Source organism: Lemur catta, chromosome 9, assembly GCF_020740605.2.
Source record: "Lemur catta isolate mLemCat1 chromosome 9, mLemCat1.pri, whole genome shotgun sequence".
Lineage (NCBI taxonomy): Eukaryota > Metazoa > Chordata > Mammalia > Primates > Lemuridae > Lemur > Lemur catta.
Window position 1 is genome coordinate 88,409,622 of NC_059136.1, and position 26,026 is coordinate 88,435,647.

At 40.7% G+C, this 26,026-nt stretch overlaps 1 protein-coding gene across 1 annotated transcript in view; it reads right to left on the reverse strand.

Moving 5' to 3' along the window:
* NKAIN3 (sodium/potassium transporting ATPase interacting 3) overlaps positions 1 to 26,026 on the reverse strand; it is a 311,324-nt gene that overhangs the window by 53,736 nt on the left and 231,562 nt on the right. The window lies entirely within an intron of this gene.

Genomic DNA, 26,026 nt, shown 5'->3' on the forward strand with positions numbered 1-26,026 from the left:
CTCGCCAGAACCCGGCTGTGCTGCATCCTGATCTTGGACTTCCCAGCTTCCCGAACTGCAAGGAATCAATTTCCACTGTTTAAACCACCCTGCGGTATTCTGTTATAGCAGCCGCAAACTAACTGACTGAGACGCCAAGGTTGTCCTGACTCAAGAAAGCCAAAAATCCGGCCAGGATCCAGGTTTCAGGGTGGTGATCAATTCTCAGAGTCATTGGTTTGAAGGATTAAAAATCCGTGAGGCCCATTTGAGAAGAGTCAAGGAAACTGGAAGCAAGGACAGCTCCGTAAGGAAATGGGAGACAGAAACCAGGCAGAGCAGCAGCTGGAGTTGAGAGCTACTTTCCTTCGAGTATGGGAGGAGGTGGGGATAGGAGGAAGGACCTCAGTCTAAGAAATTAGTGCAAAAGGACCAGGACTTCTGACTACTGGCACGATCAGCAATAGAGTACTAAGCATACGGTGTGATGCTCACACTGGCCCGGGCTCACTCCAGGGTTCTCATGGATACTCAGCCTGGGACAATGAATTGCACCCAGATCCTAAGGGCTAGTTGGGACAGAGCTCCTCCTACGCTATCAAGCTTGGCTGTCACTAATCTGGAACCTTGGAAGGGCTGAGAGTGTGCACTGCTTCTCAAACTAAAATGGTCATCCGCAATATCCGAGATCTTGTTAAACTGCCACTTCTGATGCAATAGATTTGAGGTAGGGCCTGAGATTCTCCATTACTAGCAAGCTCTTAGGTGACACTGATGTTGCTGGTTTGCAGATCGCTCTTGAGTAGCAAGGAATGCAGGAAGGAATTGTTTATTATGAGCAGCTGAGGAGGGGCAAAGCCTGTCTTTAGGAATCAGCCCCAACTTTGGTTATTTGGTTTTTGTGCTATTGAAATCTAATAAATGTGCAGGATAGAGTCAAAAGCAACGTGACTGGGTATAGTATGCCATGGATTGTTTAAAAAATGTGAGGGAAGGGAACACATAAACATATAGGCTTGTACATTGTAGGTTGCCAGTTGCCTATTCAATATTTATTCTTCCTTTATTCTTTACCTACAGCATCCCTATGTTTGGGAGTTGCAAAGTGTCCAGCTTAAAGTCTATTGCCTTAGACAGGGGTAAACAATTCAATGTGAAATGGGATTTTCAGGAAAGTGCTTTAAAAAAGCTGTTCTTCCTTCTTGCCTGGAATGTTGATGTGATAGATCTCACTCTAGCAACCACATTGTGTTCATGAGATGATTTTGAGGTTGAAAACTACGTCCTAAGAATGATGAGGAAGAAAGATCAAAAGTGTTCAAGTCTCCGACCAATACAGGCCTGGTGTGCCTGCCTCTAGACCCCTTTTGTTGAGAGAAAAACAAATCTCTACTTTCTAAATAACTGTTCTTTGGGCTTTCTTTTGTATGCTACATTCAATGACTAACTGATACTATGTGTACATAATATTTCTGGAACTTTATCCAAAGAACTGATATCACCTCTTGCCTCTGGAGAGGGCTGGTATACCCTGGTTTAAAGGCTGGGAGGGAAATTTAAATTTTTTAGTATGCCCTGCTGTTCTCTTTAGAGTTTTTAATCCAAGAAGATAACATCAACAAACAAACATAATGTTAAAATAATAATAAATAAACAATAACAACAAAACACAAATGAAACAAAGAAGAGAAATAGAAACAATAGTAATGTAGAAAAGCTTGAGGTCCTTGTGAGTGTTCAGGAAAAAGATACTTTTGAATTTTCAATCCCTACTTTTATATCCTTTGAGTGATATTTTATTTTCATTAAAGATAAAGTGAACCTAGCTGCTTTATATGAATTTAATCAGATATCTGTACATGCACGGACATTTGCACGCATAATTGACATTCAGCTCAACTCTGATTTTGTGTCTTGCCTGCTGGAGATTTTAACATCATGATCACTGTAAAAATAATCAAAACTCTAGCATTTTTGCCACTGTAATCAGCTCTCCAAGATTTTTAATTCATATTTATGATTGATAATAAGTGAAAAGATGGCTGAGGAAGAAATGTGTTTTGAAAGTGTCATTGTTTGTTGGGTCTTGATACAAATTAGTTAATCTATTTAATTGAGGTCCCAGGTTTTTACTGGTATTGCTATTTTATGGCAGATATCCTGGGAGGCACAAATCTTTATCTGTGATCAAAATGCACAATTAAGATTGTTCAAGAATCTTCTCCTTACACAAACATCTTCACTTGCCTTTCAAGGCTCTGTTCTACAGCAAAATCCTTTTCCTGTCTTCTCTAGCTAGGAAATATTTCTCCTCTGTTGCCCAAACATTTCATAATTTCCCATCATTGCAATCCTTTGATCATGGGCCTTTCCACAGTGTGGATAGCAGCCTCCCTTTCTGCCTTCGCAGTCGTCCCTATCCTTGCGTGTCTGTAGGCATGTGCACATGCATCCCGCCAGCAAGCATCACAGGCATCCCCTGACTTCTGTGGCCCACACTGACTCATTGGAGCAAATGTCAAAAACTCATGTCCTCAGTCTACATCCAGCTCACAGCCCTCAGCCCACAGATATATTTCATTTGGTTCATATGTTGTTGACTTAAGATGTTAAGATGGTTGCCAAAAATAAAATATTATTTTAGAAGGTCATTTGGAACAGTTTCACATAAAAATTCAAATTTCTAGTTTCTCTTTAAAAAAATTACAGGAAAAACTAGACCTAAATTCTACCTGTCAACAGTCAGCTCAAACTGAATAGCTGCCGCTCCTTAACACAGAGTAGTCTTGAGTTTCTGGGCTCCTCACACCCTATTGTTTGGCCTCTGAATCATTTGAGTCTTTCCTCTTATCCTGTGGGCACAGGAGAGCCTTAAAATGGGGGTGTATAAGCAGGGGTGGGAGGTGAGGTGAGCTAGTTGCCATGAGCACAACCTTCTATGCAAAAATGTGCAGGTATCTGCGTTTGTCTGATGAAAGACCCTGTCGCTTCAATCACATTTAGAACCATGTACTCCTTGTACACAGAGCTATGTATGGATTGTCTGCAGCTGTGTGAAGAGATTGCACAACTTATTTTCCTGTTATTAAACCAAATTTTTGTACTAATATACACTTCTAAGGTTGAATGGAGCCTACAGAGTAATAGGGTCCCCTTTATTTATTTTTTTATTTTTTAGGTCAGAAAATGACCACAAAGTTAGTTATTACTACTTAACAAATCTCATTGCCATTTTTAACTCTTTTATTCCTGCATGTCTGACCTTTCCAAATCAATGACAGATTCCCAGAGGGAGATGTATTATCTTCTTTTATTTATTTGTGAGAAGCTAATAGAAGACTATATGAATAATAACCTAAATAACTTTTACCAAATTAAACAACTATGATTTTGACATGAGAGTACCTTTTCCTTGTAATCTTTATATTTAAAATTTCCTTCTTTCTATTTTTGAATTTTTTATTACTTGAATCAAAGTAACAAACCTGGTTTTGTTTATTTTCTTTGGAAGTATATTTGTATCTGTATTTTCAAACATCTGGTTTGAGCCTTTCACTGGGGGGCTGACAACCACAGTTTGGAAAGTATGAGAATCAATCTTATTCACACTTCATTAGATCGAGACACATTTTCTCTCATCAGTTAATATGATGATATTTTGAAAACTGTCTGCCTTGCCCCCTGCACCCCATGGTGCTAATGTGAAGTGAAGTTAATCTAAGACGAGGATGGAAGTAGATTTAGAAAGAGATTTTGCCAATGTCATTTGAAATGTTAACCTATGTTAAGATCTGACTATGAAATTATGTTACCTATAGTACCATTCCTTTTAATATATGCTTATTATTTTTTCTAATTCTGAAAGGTTTCTACTCAGACATTTTAGACATCTGCAGATGTTTCTGCTCAGAAAATTAAATGGTTGCATAACAAAGAACTATTAAAATACATTTAATCCTTGATAAAAATAAATACAGTGGCCTCAGGGATCTATTGTAACTTCTATCTCACACATATTTATCAGCCCTACTTTTGTTATTTTTGCTGTTGCTACCAGTTCTAATCCTGCCAATAGGAGAGGAAGCCTTAGTCCATTTCCTGCTGGACTTGCAGTTTTCAGCAGGGACTTTCCTGACATCCCTCATCCACGCATTTCATCCAACCAGTATTTATTGTGTGAAGATGGAAGGGACAAAGGCGGAAGGAGGATGAAGAAGAAGAAGGGGAAGAGGAAGAAGAGTGGGATGAAGAGAAGGAGAAGGAGAGAGAGGGAGGAGTCACATTCTTAAGGCTGAAACCATATCAAGTGGCTTTGGAAGGATTTTTTTTAAATCTACATCTCAGAAATAGCAAAATTACCATGTGAATTGGTAAATAAAAAAGGAATTTTGTCTCTTCTCAAAAGGCTCACTTGGGGTAGTATTCTAATGGTGAATAGTGACATCAAGCTGGCTCTATTTGTCCCCCACCCAGTGACACTGGGCTCTGCATCACAGTGCCCTCCCACCTTGCTCCCTCTTGGGTACTCTCAGATGCATCATTGCTATTGAAGAGTAAAATCCCAGCCATCTGGGAGTCTTCAAACGATTAAGTATTAAAGGGATAAATCCACCTAACAATCATAAAGGAATAATAGTTTGGTAAATGACATTAGTTAGGGGGGAAGGACTTTATTTGGTGAGGAGAGGGGTGTCATGAACAACACACACCACACCCGAAGGCGGTGGTAACTACTTCCCTTCTGGGTATGCAGGCCAGCCTGCGGGAAGGGGACTTCCAATACTGGCTGTCTTGTGGGTCAGTCTGCAAGCAGGTTCACGTTGACAGCGTAGACACCTAATGGTGCTCCAATTAGAACAAAAGAAAACTCAAGTAACTGGTCTGGAATGATAATTCTTTATGTTTCCATATAACTTCATACCTGGGTGCTCTTTTGATACTAGTGTATAAGGGGCACAGAAGGAAATGAGGCCCTTTAGTTGTGGGCAGAGAGACTACCTTGCAATGAATTAGAAAACAGCTTCATGGACTATAAATCGGTTGAAAGGAAGAACTGGTCTGAATAGCAAGTTTTTACCTGCATCCTACGTGTAGGCAGTGGGGCTTGAATGAGGAAGGTACTTATGTGACAAATCCTTTCATCATTGTTCAAATTATCTAACACGGAGGTCTCCAACCCTGGGCCCCGCCCCCCACCTCCATCCTCGGAAAAATTGTCTTTCATGAAACTTAGGAAGTGGGGGGAGGAGGGTCGCACAGCAGGAGGTGAGAGCGATGGAAGGGGCTAAGCCTGGGCTTCCCACTCTCATCACCGCCTGAACTCCGCATCCCCCCAGACCCCACGTCCGTGTAAAAATTGTCTTCCATGAAACCGGTCCCTGGTGCCAAAAAGGTTGGGGACCACTGAGATTCTAACAAAAGGAAAATTAGAAACAAACACAGAGGTATCAATGCTTATATGCTAAAGATCTATTTGGTGATGAGTATACCTATTTGCTGTCAGATCATAAAAATGTTTTAATAATCCCCTCTGAAGTACAGTATTTTTAAAAGCTTAGTAAATGTTGGCCTGCTGTTTTTCCAAGGGGGCTTATCAAAACATTTTAATGCCTCTTTAGATCAATTGATTCAAGATGGATAATGTGGATTCCAACAGCTAGAACTGTCAGCAAATCTGAAGACCTATTCAGCTGAAGAACATGTTTGAAATAAATTATCCTTGTAGTCCTTTCTACACACCACACTTTAACTGGGAAGGTAAATATATAGCTTTTTAAAATATATATTCTCTATCTTAAAAGCAACCAAAATCTTGTTGAAAGAAACTTTAGTTTTTATTATGCCACTGCACTGTGATTTCTCAACATGAAACTAGAAATACACACACACACACATATTTACAGACAGGGTCTTGCTCTGTCACCCAGGCTGGAGTGCAGTGGTGTGATCATAGCTCACTGCAACCTCGAACTCCTGGGTTCAAGTGATCATCTCACCTCAACCTCTCAGGTAGCTTGGACAAGGTATTGACTAATTTAAAAAGTGTATTGTAGAAGTGTATATAATAACATGGGAAAATGTTCACCATTTATTTTAAGTGAATAAAGCAAGATATTAATACAAAAGAAAAAAAAAAGAATTACAACTGACTTGTCCTCAGAAACCAAGCAAACAAGAAGAGGGTAGAGTGAAATATTTACAGTGTCGAGAGAAAAAAAATCACCTAGACTTTTGCACCATGTGAAATTATCCTTGATGACAATATCATCAGCAAACAGACAAATTTGTTTTCCTCTTTTCACATTTGGATACCCTTCATTATTTTCTCTTGTCTGACTCCTCTGGCTAGGAATTTTAGTACTATGCTGAATAGAAGTGATCAAAGTGAGCATCCTTCTCTTGTTCCAGTTCTTAGGGGGGAATGCTTTCAATTTTTCCTCATTCAGTATGATGTTGGTTGTGGGTTTGTAATACACAGTTTTTATTATTTCAAAAAAGCACTGCTTTTACTGTATCCCAGAGATTTTGATAAGTTCTCCCACTGCTATCTCTCATTTTGAAAAATTTTGAAATTTTCATCTTGATTTTATTGTTGATTCAAAGATCATTCAAGAGCAAGTTGTTTAATTTCCATATATTTACATAGTTTTGAGAGTTCCTCTGGGAACTGATTTCTAGGTTTCTTCCACTGTGGTCTGAGGAGATACTTGATATGATTTCAATTCTTTTTTAAATTTATTGACACTTGTTTTGTGGCCCAGCATATGGTCTATCTTGGAAATTTTTCCATGTACTAATAATGACCTTTTTGGTCATTTTTTTCCTACTTTTGTTGATTTAAAGTCTATTTTATCTATATTTATACTTATATAAGTATAGCTCTCTTTTTATTTTCATATGTGTGGAATATTTTTTCCATCCCTTTATATTGAGTCTATGCAAATTTTTACCAGTTAAGTGAGCCTCTTGAAGGTAGTAGATACTTGGATTCTGTTTGATTTTTTTTTAATATCTATTCCTCCTATCTATATCTTTTAAGTGGAATCTTTAGCCGATTTACATTCAAAGTTAATATTGATGTGTAAGTTCCTGTTCCCATAATAATGGTAATTGTTACCTAATTGCTTTGTATTCTCAATTGTAAAATTGTTATAGGACCTATGGGTTTTATGGTTTCCTGTGTTTTTATGATGGTGAGTACTGATCTTTTGTTTCCATGCTTAGAACTCCCTTGAGCATTGCTTGTGGGACAAATCTAGTGATGACCAATTCTCTTAGCATTTGCTTTTCTGGGAAAAACTTTATTTCCCCTTCACTTATGAAGCTTAACTTAGCAGGATACAAAATTCATGGCTGACAGTTATTTCCTTTGAGAATATTGTAAATAGGACCCCAGTCTTTCCTGGCTCATAAGGTTTCTGCTGAGAAGTCTGCTGTTAGTCTGAGGGACTTTGCTTCATAGGTCATTAGACATTTTGCTTTAAAGCTGTTTTCCTTCACATTTACTTCATTTACTTTAGTTAGTCTGATGACTGTGTGCCTTGGTGAAGGACTTCTTGCAATGTACTTCCCTGGTGTTTGCTTAGCCTCTTCTGCCTGGATGTCCAAATTTTTTGTAAGACCACGATGTTTTTCTCAATTATTCTCTCAAATAGATTTTTCACACATTTTACTTTTTCTTCTTCTCCCTCAGGAATACCTATAACCCAAAGGTTTGAACATTTTACCTAATCCCATAATTCTTGAAGATTTTGTTCATTTTTTGTAATTATTTTTTCTTTATTTTTGTCTGATTGGGTTAATTCAAAAGACCTGTCTTCAAGCTCTGAAATTCTTTCTTCAACATGGTCTGTTCTATTTTTTTTGAGCTTTTCAACTGCATTTCATAATTCCTTCAATATGTCTTTCATTTGCAGAAGTTTTTTTTTTTTTTTTTTAAATATCTATCTCTTCAGTGATTTTTTTTTTTTTTTGAGACAGAGTCTCATTCTGTCACCTGGGCTAGAGTGCAGTGGGGTCATCTTAGGTCACTGCAACCTCAAACTCTTTTTCAAACTCTTAGGTTTAAGTGATCCTCCTGCCGCAACCTCCCAAATAGCTGGGACTACAGGTGTGCACCACCATGCTCTACTAATTTTTATCTATTTTTAGTAGAGGTAAGGTCTTGCTCTTGCTTAAGCTGGTCTCAAACTCCTAACCTCAAGTGACCCTCCTGCCTTGGCCTCCCACAATGCTAGAATTACAGGCCTGAGCCACTGCACTTAGCTTTTTAGTGAATTTTTCACTCATGTCCTGAATTCTTTTTTTGGTTTCTTTGTGTTGGTTTTCTATATTCTCTTGGATCTAATTTATCTCAATATATATATTGAACTGTTATCTGTCATTTTTGTCATTTCAGAATTTTCCTTTTGGTTGGGATCCATTGCTAGAGAGCTAGTGTGATCCTTTGAGGGTGTTGAAACAGTCTGTTTTTTTTCATGCCAGAGTTCTTATGCTGGTTCCTTCTCATCCGGAGAAGCTGTCACTTCTAAGTTTTAAATTTACTTTTGGTTGAATGGGAGATTTCATTTTATTTTATTTTATATTTTTATTTTTCCCCCTTTAGGGTGTGAGTGTAATGTATGTTATGTTTGGTTGCCTTGCTTCAATTCTGGGTGCTTTCATGGGCCAAGCCTCTGTATGAGTTTCTTGGCTATAGACAGCCTTTGTGCAGTGACTTTCTCAGATGATGATTGTAGCAGAGATGCACTGGGCGTATGAGCAGGGTCACTACCTTCTATGGGACTGGAATTGCAGAGGTCTCAGGAAGCTCTCTTGTTCTCCAGCTCTATGCCCTTCTGACAGCAGGTATGTAATTGGATTGTGCATCCCAATCTCCAGGGCCAGTAGGTGGCACTTACAGGTAAGAGCCAGCTGTGGCAGAAGCCGGTGGATAGGTGTTTGAACTTCGTTTCCTGTGAGGGGTTCTGTGTTTTCTCAGGTGATGCACTAGTCTGTGGCAGGAAAGTTATCCACTTCCCTGTCATGCCCCTGTCCCAAAGTTCAAACGCTGTCATCTATCTCCGGGCCACAGTGTTGCTGAGAGCTGTAGAAAATGCCTGTCCCACAGCTCTCTGCTAAATATTATAGTTTCAGGGGAAAGCTCTTCCCTCAACCCTAGACAGACTGCTTTGCAGCTCACCTGTTCTCCTCTGTGGGGAACACTGCTGCTCCGTGCAGAGAGGGTGCGGTGCCCTGCCTCTGCACAGGCGGGTGAGCACCAGCTGTGGTGTTGCTGGCAATTTGGGTCAGCCAGACCTTAGACCCCTGGGGGAGTGCTCAGGTGCCAGCAGAGGTGAATGAGGTTAGGTAGTCCTCATTCCCCAGGCCCCTGGACGGTGCACTTGAGTCCTAGGGGAACCAGACTGGGACCGGGCTGGTGAACTTGTCCTCAGGCTCCCCCTGGGTTCAGGCCCTGGCTATAATAGGGCAGGGTGGGGTCATACCCTGCTTGCTGGCAGAATGCTCAACCAGGGCAAGAGTGGGTGCACTGAGGTCCTACTGCCAGGGAGGAAGGGCCACTCTCAGTGGGAATGGCAGAGACAGGCAGTGGTGGGGCTCACAGGATTCAGGGCAGGGTATGCAGGATGCAAGCCTCAAGGGGCTGGGTTCCCCGGATGGCACCTCCAGGCTGCAGTTGGAATGCTCGGGCAATGCAGGGCAGCCGTGCCATAGACTTGCCTCCACGGGGGGGGTGCAGATTCCTCTAGTAGAGGGTGGATTCTGGTCGCTTGGACTGCTTACCCTGTCTTCCCTCAGCGATGGCAGAGGTTTCTGTTCTTGGGTTGCACAAAAGTGCCCAGCCTCCCTGCTCCCTCAGTGTCCTGTGGCTATAGTGGTGGTGGCAAAGGTGGTGGCCCCAGAGCAGGAGAGAGACCTCTAGGGGCTGGGCTCTCTGAATGGCTCCGGTCTCAAAAGCCTGTGGGACTCTCTGCAGCTGCTCAGGGCTCAAAACCCCTTGGGGATTCATGGGAGCTCGACCTAAGCTTTTGCACACTCTCTAGGTAGCTCTTTGCATTAGTCTGGGGTCCCGTGAGGGTCAGGGGCTCTCCTGTGGCCAGGGTTTTAAAAGTCCCTGGCAGGAGTATAGCACCCCGGGGATTTCTCTTTATCAGGGAACTTTTCCTGTCTTCCCATGATCCTGGGCAAGCAGGGTGTCTGGCTTCCCTCTCCTCTGCTTTCCTGATTCCTGTCACTTCTCTGTTGAATTTCAGTGTTCTGCATCAGACTTTCTGTTTGAAACGCAAATGTCCACTCACTGATTTTGACTCCTTTCCATGGGAGAGGCGCACACTAGTTGCATCTAGTCAGCCATCTTGAACTAGAACCTCAATATATTTTTAATACAACACCAAAGGCACAGTCCATGAAAGAAGTAATTGGTAAACTGGACTTTATTACAATTAAAAAGTTCTGCTCTGCCAAAGACAATTTCAAGGAAAGGACAAGACAAGCCACAGTCTGTAAGAAAATATTTACAAAAGAAATGAAAACCACAATTAGATATCACCTCATCCCAGTCAGAATGGCTTTGATTAAAAAGTCCAAAAACGATAGATGCTGGTGTGGATGCAGAGAGAAAGGAGCATTTATACACTGTTGGTGGGACTTCAAATTAATACCACCTCTATGGATAACAGTATGGAGATTCCTCAAAGAACTAAAAGTCAATGTTCCATTTGATCCAGCAATACCACTACTGGGTATTTACCCAAAGGAAAAGAAGTCATTTTATCAAAAAGATATCTGCACTCAAATGTTTATAGCAGCACAATTCACAATTGCAAAGATGTGGAATCAACCCAAATGCCCATCAATTCATGAGTGGATTAAGAAAATGTGGTATATGTATACCATGGAATACTACGCAGCCATGAAGAAGGATGATTTAATGCCTTTTGCAACAATTTGGATGGAACTGGAAACCATTATCCTATATGAAGTATCTAAAGAATGGAAAAACAAATACCACATGTACTCACTATTAAATTGGAACTAACTGATGAGCACACATGTGCATAGAGGAAGGTAAAACTCAAGAGAATTCAAGCAGGGTGAGCAGGGAGGACGGGATGGGTACAATGAACACCATCTGGGTGATGGGCACACTTATAACCATGACTCAAGCGTTATAAAAGCAATCATGTAACCAAAAAGATTTGTACCCCTGTAATACTTTGAAATAAATTAAAAAATGAAATATTTGCAAAAGACACATCTGTTAAAGCACTATTATCCTAAGTATGCAAAAAGTCTTAAAACTCAGCAATAAGAAAGTGACCAACCCTATTAAAAATGGGCAAAAGACCTGAACAGACATCTCACCAAACAAGATATACAGATGGTAAATAAACAAACAAAAAGATGCTCAACATCATACGTCATTAATTTGCAACTAGGGAATTGCAAACTAAAACAATGGTATACCACTACACACCTATTAGAATGGCCAAAATCCAAATCATTGACAACACCAAATTATGGTGAAGATGTGGTGAGGAATCTGAGTTCAATAGGAACTCAATAATTGCTGGTGAAAATGCAAAATGTTACAGCCACTTTGGAAAACAATTTGGCAGTTTCTTACAAAACAAAAGACATTCTTAGCATATAATCCAGCAGTCACTCTCCTTGGTATTTATGCAAAAGAGTTTAAAACTTGTGTCCACACAAAAATCTGAACACAGATGTCTATAGCAGCTTTATCCGTAATTGCCAAAACTTGGAAGCCACCAAGATGTCCTTCAAGGAGAATGCATAAATGAACTGTGGTACATCCAGACGATGAAATAGTATTTAGTCTAAAAAGCAAATAGCTATTAAGACATAAAAAGACAGGGAGGAAACTTAAGTGCATATTACTAAGTGAGAGTAGCCAGTCTGAAAAGACTACATACTTTATTATTCCAACCGTATAACTCTCTGGAAAAGGCAAACCTATGCAGACAGTAAAAGAGTCAGTGGTTGTCAGGGGTTGTGGGAAGGGACAGAGGAATAGGTGGAGCACAGGCAATTTTTAGAGCAGTGAAACTCTTCTGTACGATACTATAATGATAGACACATGTCATGATACATTTGTCCAAACCCGTAATGTACAACACCAAGAGTGAACCCTAATGTACTAAGGGCTTTTGTTGATAATGATGTTTAATGTATGATCATCACTTGTAACAAACGTACCACTCTGATGCAGGATTTTTTTTTTAATTGATAAGCTTCATTTTTTAGAGAAGTTTTGGGTTCACTGTAAAATTTAGTGGAAAGTACAGAGTTCCCTTAAGCCCCCTGGTGTGGGATATTGATGGTGGGGGAGGCTGTGCATATGTGGGGGCGGGGGATAAATTGGAAGTCTCCATACCTTCTGCTCAATTTTACTGTGAGACTACAGCTGCTCTAAAAATTGTCTATTTAAAAAAGAGTTCACTATGATATGTAAATTAAACTAAACACAGAAATGATTTTCAAAGTGAATCTTTAATCAAATTTAAGAGTAATGTAGTTCTAGTACCTGTACCCTTCATCACGCTCCCCCCCACCCCCTAGTATTTAGTAGATTCTGGACTCTCCCAGTGGATCAGAAGGGTAAAGTAACGTGGAACAGCAGTCTTCAATCTGAAGTCCCCATAGGTAGGTCACCTGCACCAGCTACATCCTGTCTTGTCTCCACCATAAAACAGAGGGATCTGGAGGGTGGTGTGTTTGTGTGCACAGACCATAAATACATCTTTAAGATTCCATCTTTTAAGAGGAATGAGTTAATCTATTGAAATGTAAGTGTGCAATTTTGAAGAAATCTTCTCAATTTAACCGTGTTCCTCTACCTCCTCTCATTCCAAGCTCTGTTATAAAAAAAATATAACCCCCTTCACTTCATGCTAAATTCTGGGCCTGGACCTGGCAGGAAGATGGGATGCTTAGTTTTAAATGAAAACTCTTTTTGTTGTGTCGTTAACTGTGGGGCTTTTGAGAAAGGATCTCCGTTTTCTGTTGTCTTAGATCATCCCGTGAGAGGCGTTGGATGGGATCAAAGAGCTGTAGGGATTCAGCCCCTTTGCTCTACCTAGAGAGGTGTTGGGCATGGTGGTAAAGTCCAGACTGCTTGGGTGCATGGCCCAGCTTTGCTGCTTATTAGATGTGTGTCTTGGGCAAGCTTTTCCCTCTCTCTTTCTGTTTCCTCCTCTCTAAAATGAGAGCAATAGTTATAATATCTATCCTGCGAATGGAATTTCTGTTTGGATTAAATGAATTGTTTTAAGTAAAGTGGTTAGGTAGAATCTGGCATGTGGTATTACGTGTGTATGTTAACATAGGGACTGGCAATCTCCAACTTTGAGGAGGCTGTGCAGGTTACGCCTCTTTTGTGACCTCTACTTCTGCATGAGATTACAATTCTCTGGGGGTTGGATTTGACCTGAAACTGGAATGCACACCTACGAAAGGCTGCTGACCTCCTGGGGAACAGTCCCTGTGCTTGGTGGGAGCGTGGGCCCAAGCAGGCAGTGTGGGGCCCTCCACAGGGCAGGCCCAGCACTGAGCTCCCTCATTTAGACCCCCCCCCCCGGATAGATAGCCCCCTTCACTGATGCCTCCTGTTCAACAGCAGCAGCACAACAACAACACAACAGCATAGCACAATAGCTAAGGAAAATCTCTCGTAAAGAGTAGATGTATTAACCGAGGGTCAGAGAAGCCGAGTTCCTTCAGTGATTAACGCATCTGCCAGTGGCCACCAGCAACTTTCCTGTCGTAGCAGCAAAGTTACACATTTGGGTTTTGCTTTTTCTGAAGGGATATAGTAACCAATAAGAAAAGGAGCATTTGATTAATCAGGGTATTATATCAGCTGGAATTTTGTAGAAGGTTGAATTCTTTTACAGGAAAAAAAATGTAGAATTATCAAAGCAATATGTTCTTCTTTTCAAACGTCTATTTATTGACTTACTAAAAAAATCCTCTTAGGATTCTAAAACACTATAAAACACCACAAAAAAAATGGGAAGGTTGAAACAAAACAAATTATTGCATGTATATCTGATTATTGGCTAAAATACAAAGTTCCATATTTGATCTCTTTGTAACTTTCTTTATGTTGATACAATCATTTCACAGACAAATAAGGCTTCTTCCATTTATTCATTAGGAAAATGAAGGATACTGTGCTGTGAATATAACAATATCAGATTTGTGTAGGACTAAATAACTTATAATTTTAGCATTAAAAATTTTAACCAGAGAGTGAGGAGTCTGACTCCAGGCCAAAATCCTATGTGTGACTTTTCATGTGCAATCACAGGAGATTCCAAAGTTCTCCCTGGCAGTCCTCCTGGGGGGCAGGCCGCCCTCCCCACCCCAGGCCTGAGGCACAGCCAGGGCATTGCAGTCTCTGAAGGGAGTTGCAGTCAAGGACTCAGACTCTGACCCCCACCTGCAACCAGTTGTGGTCTTACTTGAGTCTGAACTCCTACCTTAGGTATCTCCCTTCTGTGGCCTCCTAACTGGTCTGCCCTTAGCCTTGGGTGCATCTGCTGAGACCACATTGTGGTAGTGGAGGGAGGTCTTGAAGACATTTTTATTCACTTTGACTCAGTATTTAGTACTTTTTCACTCCCAGTCCTTTCCTCTTCCTCCCCAGGTCCACAGAATAGCAGGAGCCTTTGACCCAGGGACCCGCTTGGCAGTGGTAGCATCCAGACCGTACAACGCTGGGGGAGCCAGCACCTTCTCTCTGGCCTCTTGCTTACACCACCACAGTGGAGAAAGCAGGGCCTGTAACTTTCAGTTTGGCTCATCCTAACTGGCCCCTTGGACATCGGACTGCTCAGCTGTCAGTCTCTCCTGAGCACATGTGGGCTCAGGGTATTCACTCCCTGCCCTCTGGGAAATACCCACTCTGCCCACAATGCCACTTGGCAGGGTTATGCATTTCTTACCCATTAAAAAAAAAATACACTGGTACCGCAGTGCTCAAAAGTCACTGTCGGGCTAGTTCCTAATGCTCGGAGCAGTGAGAGTCCACTTGGATGCTCCTGAGTTTGCACGTTTAGCTCTACTGCTGTGAGGAGGCCCTGGCTGTTGTGCGTGGGCTTTAGATACCCCAGACGTCACTGGATCTCCTAGCCTCTCAGAGGTTTAGGATACCTGGCTCAAAATTGATGCAAGCCCTAAGTCCTCCCTAAGACTTCAGCAAATTCCTTGCCTTACATCCCACCTGCAGAGTTCTCTGTCCTGTGTTTGCAGGTACAAATTTGCTCTATAGTCATACATGGCTTAACAACGATGTTAATCTGAGAAGTGTGTCATTAGGGGATTTTGTCATTGTGGGAACATCATAGACTTCACTCACACAAACCTGCATGCTACAGCCTGGTACACACCCAGACTTTATGGTACAACCCTATTGCTCCTAGACTACAAACCTGTATGGCATGTTACTGTACCGAATACTGTGTGCAATTGTAACACAGTGGCATTTGTGTATCTAAACATATCCAACATAGAAAAGAGACAGTCAAAATACAGCATTACAATCTTATAGGACCACCCTTGTGTATGTGGCTCGTTGTTAACCGAAATGTTGTTATGTGATGCATGACTGTATTTCATATCCCTACATGGATGCTCTTTATATTTTTCTAAAGTTGAATATTATTAATTTCTCTTCTAAAGTAATTTGTCTCCTGGATAAAGCACAGCTGAAGTATTCTAGATTGGTACAGATTTTTTTCTGATTCTTCATTATTTTCCACAAGGAAACTGGTAAGAATGGTAATTTACTGCAGACATGCAAAGTCACACAGCAGGGTTCCATAAGTACCCTCCATCACCTCCAGCCCTTCCACGCCCTGCTCCCTCCCCAAAGCCCAAGCTCCTCTCCTGCCACAATCTCCCTTGGGCTTGGTCCCTGGGAAGGGCATCCCAGGCCCTGACTCCGGCTGTTGCCCCAGCCCCAGCCTTTCCTGTCACAATGATGTCTGGGGAGTAGCATTTTCCTCCCCTCGCTCTGCTTGTATGCCAAGCTCTACCTGGCCACTGCTCGAAAGAGTGAAAGTATTAATAGATACTGCACCATCAGGGGCAAGTGAGTCTTCTGTTGTCTCTAGTCTGTGAAAACATTCCAGAGCAGAGGGCTGTCCCAGAACAATTCTCTCTGAAGAAACTTGTTAAAAACAAAAGAAAAAAAAAAAAACACTACTTCGAAGAGATATCTGTACCCCCTGTTCATTGCAGCGTTATTCACAATAGCCAAGATGGTAACTGTGAGATGGTGGACGTGTAGTTAGCTTGATGATGGCAGTCATTTCACAATGTGCATGTACACAAAACATCACATTGCACAACTTGAGCATGTATAATTTTTATTCGTCAATTTTACCTCAATATAAAAAGTCTTTGACTTTATTTTTCCCAATATGATTTTTGTTAGGCTAAAGAAGAGAAATCTAAAAATAAACCTTTCCTCTAAGCCACTTTTCCGGAGCCGAACAGTAAGAGTAGATGGCTCCATTCTTCCACATCTCAAATGAATATCTATTTCTTTTAAAAATCCTATTTCCATTTTGCGTTGTTTTCTTGCCTTTTTATCTCAAAATACTTTTCTACTCTTCCTTTTACACCTTTTAAGCTCAAAGAATTCTGTTTGATTTCAGTTCCCTAGATGGAGTCTGTTGAGTATATTTCTCAGGTTAACTATTATTAATATTAATCTTTCCTCTAAATTAATTTGCTTATTGCAAAAACACCACCACCAACAATTTTCTTTCCCTCCAGCATTTCATCTTAAAAATATTTTTATAAAAAGTTATAAATGTGTTCTCTTTAGAATAGACGTCTCTCTTCCATGGTGTTCGTAGCCAGGGTCATTTCAGAGGACTTGATTTTCCCGTTCTACCAGTTTCCACTGTCAGGTTTACGGTTCTCTTGCCTTCATTCAGTTCTTTCACTTGCTCAGTTCCCATCAACAGAGTCTGAAGAAAACTACAGGGGTAGGGAGAAAAGATCTAATGCTTCAAAATTTTTCCTTTCCTCCCTTGTCTCCACTGTGAGCAACAGTGAGAAAGGCCTGAACACTAATTCAGACGTCCAGCTGTAGATCCATCACTTGAAGTCTGTTGGCAGGTTATGGAAATGCTATACAAATACATGATGTTATTGTAAGGTAGAGCACAGTCAACACTCAAGTATTTAGAAACTGAGCTCACTGGGATTTATAAATGTTGGACACATGCAATATGAGAGTTGAGTTATGGAGTTCAAAAGTAATGGTGTTCAAAAGTAAGTATATGTGATAATACTGGCATTATCACGAAGCACAGGTCAGACTCAGTACACTAGATAAATCAAAGTGACAGCACTGTGGTATCATCAGTATTTTACGTCTGAAGCCAAACCAGGTTGGGGGTTAATCCCAGCAAAAATCTTCTTTTGTCTAAAACTTCTTGATACTTCAGGTATAAATTGTTTCTGCCCGAATTGTTCAGGTAAATGCCTCCTTGGTCCATTTCCCCTTGCTAGTATAGTCCCAGCTTGTCACAGAAGCAAATACCAGGTCACAGGGGGAAAAAAAATGAAAATGAACCAAGAATAAAGAAACATGAAAAAAATTCTTTAGCATTGGTATGATAAAATGATTTTTGCTTTCATTAAAGTTTAAAGATCTTATGCTGCACCACAGAGGGTTATTTAAAGCTGTTGTAAAGCTCAAGTGTTCATAATTTGGCTTTTTATCCTAGTGAGAACATCTGTTTCCTTTTCCACCAGTCACACTTCTCTTCCTTTTCCTTTAAAGATGTTTTTCAAACTCCAGACACCCTGGTCTCTTAACGCATTCTAGTCAGATGCAGTATATTCTTTGCAGAATGACATGAGAATGGCGAACAAGGTTTCTTGCTAGTGTAATGATTTAGTTGCGGATTTGCTGATACGTTTTAAAGCCACCTATTCTTCCACAGCTGGATGTACTACATTTCTCTACACGTGTTTATGAATATATGGATATAATTTTGGTGTAAATACACAAATACAACCAAAAGATCTATTTCATTTTGGGACACAGCTCAATCAAAGAGAAGCTTTTTATTCTATGTTTTTAGACTGCTAATAAAGGTTGGTTGTGAAAAGTATGCAATGTGCTGCTTTAAATATATAAATTAAACACTAGGCTGTTTAGGTTCGTCATCATCAACTAGCATTTCTTGCTAGCAGGTAGTGTGCTTTAGTATGAAATTTATTTTAGAACTTCACTACTCCATCCTCTAAGAGTTTCCTTCCTGAGTTGACTGTGTGGTCACAGGCTTGCTGAGAAAAGAGCAGTCAGGGATGTAGGGTCTACATTAACGGAGGCTGTATGTTCCCTTTGCATAAGTCTTTTGGGCTAGCACAGACATTGGTCAGTCAATTCTCAGTTCTCTCCTCCTATCCCCTATTTTCTTGCTGGACTTTCTATTGTGTCCTATTTTGTTTTAGTTCCTGGTACATTTATCAATAAAAATAATGATTACAGTGACTATCATGTATTGATTATAACTTTGTGCCAGGTGCTATGTTTGGGCTTTATACCTGATTTCATTCAATCTTTAAAACAATCTTACGAAGAAGCTACTACTGTTTTCATTTTATAAATAAGAAATTGAGCCATGGGAGGACTAAATTGCCTGATATGACACAATGTAGAAGTGACACATCAGAATGTCAACCTAGATGTGTGTGACTCTAAAGGTCGTGTTTTTAACCATTGAGGTTTGAATAAAAAAAAAATAGAGGCACTGTAATTACTTTTTCTTTACCCCTTCTTTAACTTCAGAGATGCATGACCGAGAAGATTGAAGTGTCTAGAGTCTTTTACACACATAACTAAGCACGTATATACAGACGCATATACTTTACTTACATGTACACATGTGATCACAGAACAGACAATGCATGCACAAGCACACACATATACGCACATACATATACACACACAGACACTTAAAACTGAGTTTTATCACTCTTGCATTGCAGGATGGAAAAGTAAACCATTTTTAAGCTCCTTTAAGAATTTATGCAAAAATACCCCCCAAAACCAACTATAGCCTTTCCTGCTGATCTGAGCCCCCAAAGCTGCACTTGTATTATCTAACTTCTCTGTGGAATACTCTTATTTTTTCAGTCTCTGTATTATTTCATGCATCTTTATTCTTTCCATTTCTTCAAGTCATTGACTTGTATCCTATCTCTCCTAAAAGTTATAAATCACTCAATATTATTTTCTCCAATTCTAAAATGATTTTCAGTGACCTTTAAAAACTCTTGAATGTATTTTATTTAGAACTGAGAGTTTTTCATGATTTTCAGTACCCTTTTGTATGAAGGAAGGAAAACTCAGATATTAAAATAAATGTTAAATATTTCCCTTTTTTGCCCTTGAAAATATTTCAAATTATTTTTCAATTGCACCCTTTATTTCAGGGTTTTAGTATATCTGATCTTCTCTTTAATAAACTAGTTTTCTTTAATCTCTTTAATTTTAAATTTTAAAGTATTTTAATTTTTACTTTGTCTTCCCTACAAAGAATCATGATTTGTTTGCTAAGTGACATTACTATGATCCCGTTCATTGGTTATTGATTCCATATTATATTCTTTTCCTTTTTCTGCAAATTACTACCTTTTCTTTTTTTAACTGGACTGCTTTGCATCCTGCCACCTACTTGGGAGATTTCTTCTACCATTTAACTAAGCTTTACATGATGCATTGGATCTGCCATATAAATGAGAAGCCAAATCATATTTTATTGCCTTACAATACAGAGGGACAGCTGTCTAGGTTTATTAATTTTGTTGTTATAATTGGATTCCCAATGGTAAATGCACTTTTTGGCAATCAGTCTCCATAGCCAAACCGACCTTCTGATCAAACAGATTGTTGTAAATACAACATGGTGAATGTAGAAATTTAGTTAGGACAAGCACAGCTTAATAATGCAAGGAAACAATTGGAGCCCTAAATGCACCATATGGGTATCAAGAGAGTCAATTTGCTTCACAAGTGACACTAAAGAATAAATGAAGGTAGCTTCCATGTCAGCTATTTCATACACATTAAGATGAACCTGCTTTCTTTATGAGTTCATTCATTTAAAGTTATTTTAGAATATGTACATTAAGCTGCTAATTCAAACCTGCCCATGGTTTAATCCTAAAATCATTCATACTGTCAACCATTAATTAAATGCCAAACTACTAATAAAATAAAACTATAGTTAATTTCAACAAATTTGCTAATATCCCAATATAATCAGAAATTCCAAGATAGCAGTATAGCTACACTATTTGGAAGGAATGAATATATCATTTCCTTTACAAGGAAGTGACTAAGTTGACTTCATTCAAATAACGCTATGAATTCTCACAATATTTTGAAAATGATGTAGACTGAGAACCAGAATTCCCTGTGGGATCATGACCAAGAAAAAAGCCCCTTTCTGTGATCTTCCTGTTGGTTTACCTTGGCACGTGCAGTTTAGGGTGGAGTAGAAGAGAAAAGGATTTGAATTAATAGTGAGGCAAAAGGAACTGGATTTCCGGCAGACTACTTGTGAAACTGGAGCTTTGACAACATCAACAAGATATGGTGGGGTGAGGGGAGGTGGGGCTCATTATGGTTCCTGGCGAGGCTAAGCAGAGAGCTACGTTCTACATTGTCAGGAGCTACAGCAGAGTACAGAGGTCCAGCAAAGAAGAAGCTGGGGTATTAGCTTTGTTGCAGAGAAGGAAGAAAGGATCAAGATACAAGAGGACTGAAGCCCAAGGAAGAGAGAGCTTTGAGAAAAGGATATGAAACAGGTTTCTTTTCTTTGGAGGCAGCCCAACGATTGACCCAATGAATCCTACCCTAGGATCTGTTATAGTTCATCTAGTTTCCCAATCCCAGGGCTGTGCTCTCATTCTTTCAGGAGGCTTTTGTGTCTATGGCTGTGGCTAGCATTTTTCTGAACAAATTTGGGCCTCCCAGTGAATAACTTGACAATCTCTTCTGTTCCTTAGAGCCTCAAATAATCTGTTTCTCTGCGTTTCTTATGTGGATTAAAATGTTGAGTGGGACACTTCATACGCCATTTAGTGCCACAAAAGAAGAAACAGGCAGTGTGAGGGGAGCCATGATGTTGTATGGGAGCTAGGTTTTTTTATATGCCTGGGACAGAGAATTTTTGAGACTCCCCAAAAGTTTGATGAAGTTGACCTCCTATCAACTTTGTAGCCAGCTATTTAAATATATGTACAAAGTGGACAACCAAATCCGTTTTCAATCTCAAGGACTTTCCTAGAGTTTACTGTTGGTCAGTTGGTATCTCCTGGATGTGTTTGCTCCACGGCCTTAGAAGGGTATAGAGGCAGAAGGCTGTGGGCGTTGAAAAGCAATCAGAACGGAATTGAAGATTAATGTGACAAGGGCCATCTAGGGGTAAAGATGGGGGTGCTTGAAGAAGCTGATGTGATTTTTTTCTGTTTATGGCATTTGAAGGCATTTTGGAAGGTACGCTTCCAAGTACAATCAGTTCTGCTAGAATGCTTGCTTTGAAAATGTGAATTTGTCCCAATATGACTGAATTTGTCCCAATATGATTGAAACAATCTGAGCAGAACATCTAGGAAACTATTAGGGAACAATTTGAACATAATGCAAATTTCACTTTGCTTGTGCGTGCTTTAGACCATGAGAAATAATAGGTGAATTCAGAAAACTGTACCAGGCTGGACCAAACTGTGTGGAAATGCACAAAATGCACCCTTGTACACATCTCAGACATCGACCAGCTACCTCAGTTCACCATGTGTGTTATGAACCACACCCATCCACATCTGGAGTTATAATTTTCCGTCAAATTTCAGACTTTTCTTCTACCTCAAGCTGCAACCCTTCTATTGTGCACTTTTACAAGTGAACTGCAGGTCTTTTTCAAGGTAAAATACCATATTTATTGTAGTATATGTGTATTTCTTAACCACCTAATAGGTGTAAAACCGCGATACCATTTTTAATAGCCTCCTTTCTTTTTACATGTTACAGATGAGGTTTTTGGGTGTTGTTTCCTTGACCCATTTTTCCCATAAACTCTGAGGTTTTTATTGCATGATTTCTAGGAACACATATATCCCATTGGAGCGGAACTTATGGGACATTCAGTTTATCTGCTAATATAATTGGGATGGATTACAAAGGGTTTGGAAAAGGTATCTGTGATTGCGTTCTGGGATTCTGGCAGAAGAGTCCTTCTGGTCTATCCTCCTTCTCAGTGGCATGGATATTGATTTCTCAGTAGCCACAAAATGAGGATGTTTCCCCAGTGCTGTCATGGAGAATCTGATAGAAGCCAGCGTGCCTGAAGAGCAATGAAGACACAGGCTGTGACTGTGAAGGAGGGGGAGGTAGGGGTGTGGGGGCCTTCCTGATAATGCGTGCCCTTCTGGGGCTGGCAGGTGCTTCCCACCTGCTTTTCCTGCTCCAAGGTGAACAATATACAGTCTGGCCAGGGCTGCAAAATGGACAAATTCTGTGTGTATAGGAGACAGTTGAGTAGCTGGGGACCTTCAGAAATTAAAATTCAAGGATTGTGGAATTGGCTTTCTGGCTCTGTAATTTGGGAAGTTACCAGACCTGGCAGTTAGAGGAAAGAGGAGGGCCAGGAGATAAATCTGTTCTTGGCTGACTTGTGCGTGTCCTTGAGGATCTGCTGGTTTGTGCTAATGGCTAATGGGAGGTTTGGCTCCCACTAGAAAGTGCCACCAGCACTTTGTGAGTTGATGGTGAGGGTCTGATGAAAGCAGCTTATTCTCCCAAGTGATGCAGTTAGATTCCACGATGATCTTCAGAGACACTTTCATTATGACCCTCCTTGGGGGCTTGACAGCCATCCCATGCTTCCTATGGAAGCTGCCCTCTGCAGCGAAGGCCAGTCACAGGGCGAGGCTGCTTAAGCAACCTTATTAATATTAACTCTCTCGTTAGTATTAATATTAATGAGAGTTAATATTAAATTGGTAAATGCAAGGCTTAAGTCTTGCTAGACTTCTGACAACTGCTAAAATAATTGATTGTTGCATATCAATTTTGTTGGAGCAGTAATTTTTAAAACTGTGTTTTGTACGGCTCAGGGTGTTTTAGAGAAATGTCAAGAGAGAGAAAGGGAAAGGAAAGAAAGAGGGAGAAAAGCATTAAGCAGAGAGGGCTTTTGGCCTCCCATCCCACTTCAAGGGAAGCAGCTTCATTTTTATGTTTCATAATTGGGATTTGTTATGGGCTAAAATGTGTCTCCCCAAAAGATATTGAAGTCCCAATCCCCAGTGCCTGTGAATGTGACCTTATTAGGAAATAGAGTCTTTGCAGAATATCAAATTGAAGTGAGATCATTAGAGAGTGCCCCAATCCAGCATGATTGTCCCCATCGAAAGATCACTGGCCAGCAACCAGAGGCTGGAGAAAGGTATGGAACAATTTCTCCCTCACAGCCCTCCGGAGGAATCAGCTCTGTCAACACCTTAATCTCAGACTTCCAGCCTCCAGAACTGTGAGACAAGAAATTTCTGTTGTTTAAAGCACCCAATTTGTGGTACTTTGTTATGGCACTCCTAGGACACTAATAAAGGATTCTTGGTGAAATTTCATTTGATTTTTAAAAAAGGACATGGAGTTCTGAAGTTAAAAGTATACAAAGATTATAGTTAGAGAGAGATGGGCCAAGTGGAGAACGGTGGATGCTTCTAATAGAGAGCTGCACTGTATTACACAGACCTCTATGTCCCAAGATCCCACCAAGACACAGTCAGCCGCCTACTCCCTGACAGGGGTGTCAAGCTGGTGTTTTCATAGTGGAGCTAGTACCGCACAGTTTTGGATGAGTCATGAGAAAAAGAATAAAAATGTCACTTAATATTCAGATTATGTAATAACCCAATAGAATCATGATCAGAAAGTCTGAGTGAACTTAATGTATACTCAAAGTTGCCATAATAATAGGGTGTTTCATCTTTTTTCATGATTTTGACTACTTGTGGGTTTTCATCTATCCTTGTTTGGTATAAACTGTTCACCTGTGCTAACACTGCAAGGCTGGCGTCAATGGGAAGGTATTGGTCTTGGACAGTGATTTTATTTAGCACCTGGTGCTCATTGCACAGATGTGCATTCTTGGTTCTCCTCTTGACAAGAAGGAGAGAAAATAGATGGGCAGATGGGGCCCTTCTGTGGATTCCTTTCATTAAATTCTCCACGGGATGCCTGACTGATCATGAATACCCGTACCTGGCAGAAGATCAGTAGCTCACACAGAGAGGGAGAAGACAGGTGGGCTTTTGGCTTAAATAGTCTAAATATATTTCAAAGTCCTGGGATTATTGCATCAGGAACAGTTCATTTTGTTTTCTCTGGTACTCCAGTGTGTGCCTACCTGGGGGTGGCTGTCAGAAGTGATGGTGAAAGTACCAGAGCTGGCCTTGGCTTTCAGTGACTTCAAGTGATGCTGGGAGAGCCCCTGAATCCCCAGAATCATAAGGTTGTGCAGGACTAGGTAGTGCCCAGGGATGTATATTGCTAGTGGCATGCAAAATTATCAGTGGGTCTGGAGCCTCTTGTGGTATTGACCAGAGATTGGGGTTGTCTTTGGATATTGCGTTCATGGTGTTGCCACCCGGTTCCAGGAATTACTCAATCATGACACCAGGCTCTATGTGTGTGGATAAGGCTGGCTCTTGAGTCATGGCCCAATGTCCTTATTGAACAAAAATAGAGCTTTGAGGATTCCTAGAAAATACATTTTTCTAGGCAACCCTAGTACCCATGGCAACCATCATCAATGATTAAGGCACATGTTTATGCTTCTTCCCAGAAGAGGACTGGGAATTCTTTTACACACAGCTATCTAGGCAGTCACTACCAATAGACTAGCTATCATGCCTGGCAAGTCCATTTGCCTTGCCCATGTAGGGCCTTGAGTAAGCATTCAGAATAAGGCCTTCTGCCTGTCCTGAGTTGGGGCCTAGTACCAGGACAGCTTCAGTGTCCTTAAGGAGGAAAATTTGTCTGAGTAGAAGTATCTAGATTGATGTCTAGGGTGTGGGGATTGGAGGCTGTCTAACTCTTGGCTGTGAGCCATGAGCAAGAACATGTCATCTTGGACAATTGCCCCTAGTCACTACTTGCAACCTGAGGTCAAGCAGTTGGGCTCAGAACACACTGCATTAGATAGAGAAATTTATCTGTCATCATCACACTGTACACTGCTGACCTCAAATACACAGGCAAGAAAACATGGGCAAGCACCTCTGACTATCCCCAGTACCCATTCAAACCTCTCCAGGATCTTACTAGGAACTTATTCGGCAGGAAGAAGTAGAAGCAAGCCCTCGGCCATGAACTAGAGACTCTTTCTGTGAGGTCTGTGGGGCTGGTCCAGTCTCTCACAAGGGGGCTTGGGTCTAGTTCTTGATCACCTGTTAGTGTAAATTATTTGCAAAGTTAAAATAAAATTGAAGCAAGGGAGGAAAAGGCAAACTGGCATCTATGGAGCCTGGCACTCTGCATACACAATCTCATTAATCTTCTTAACGGCCGCATGAGGTGGGTGATATGATTTCATTTTACAGATGAGAAAGGTGAAACTCAGGGGGACTGTGGACTCTGCCCAAGATCACAAGCAGGAAGAGGCAGAGGGGAGACTACATTCAGGTCTGCCTAGATGCTGTCCTCATCCCTTAGGACATCTGTTGTTCCCATACCACATGGCCAGTGCTTGAAAAGAAGCCACATCTTTTATATCACGTATTCTGTCTCTTCCAAATTTTAAATAGCTTCTTATTATTGTTTCGGGCCCCTACCTTGCAGTCAGCATTTAAGCAGATTGGTAAAACACTGCTGCCCACCTATCCAAGCTTAAAGGCTGCCATTAGTAATAATTCTGACATTTTCGGGGTCATCCCTTCTCCTCCCTTCAACACAGAGACACAGTCTGGCTCCACGTTCAAAAGGAAAAAG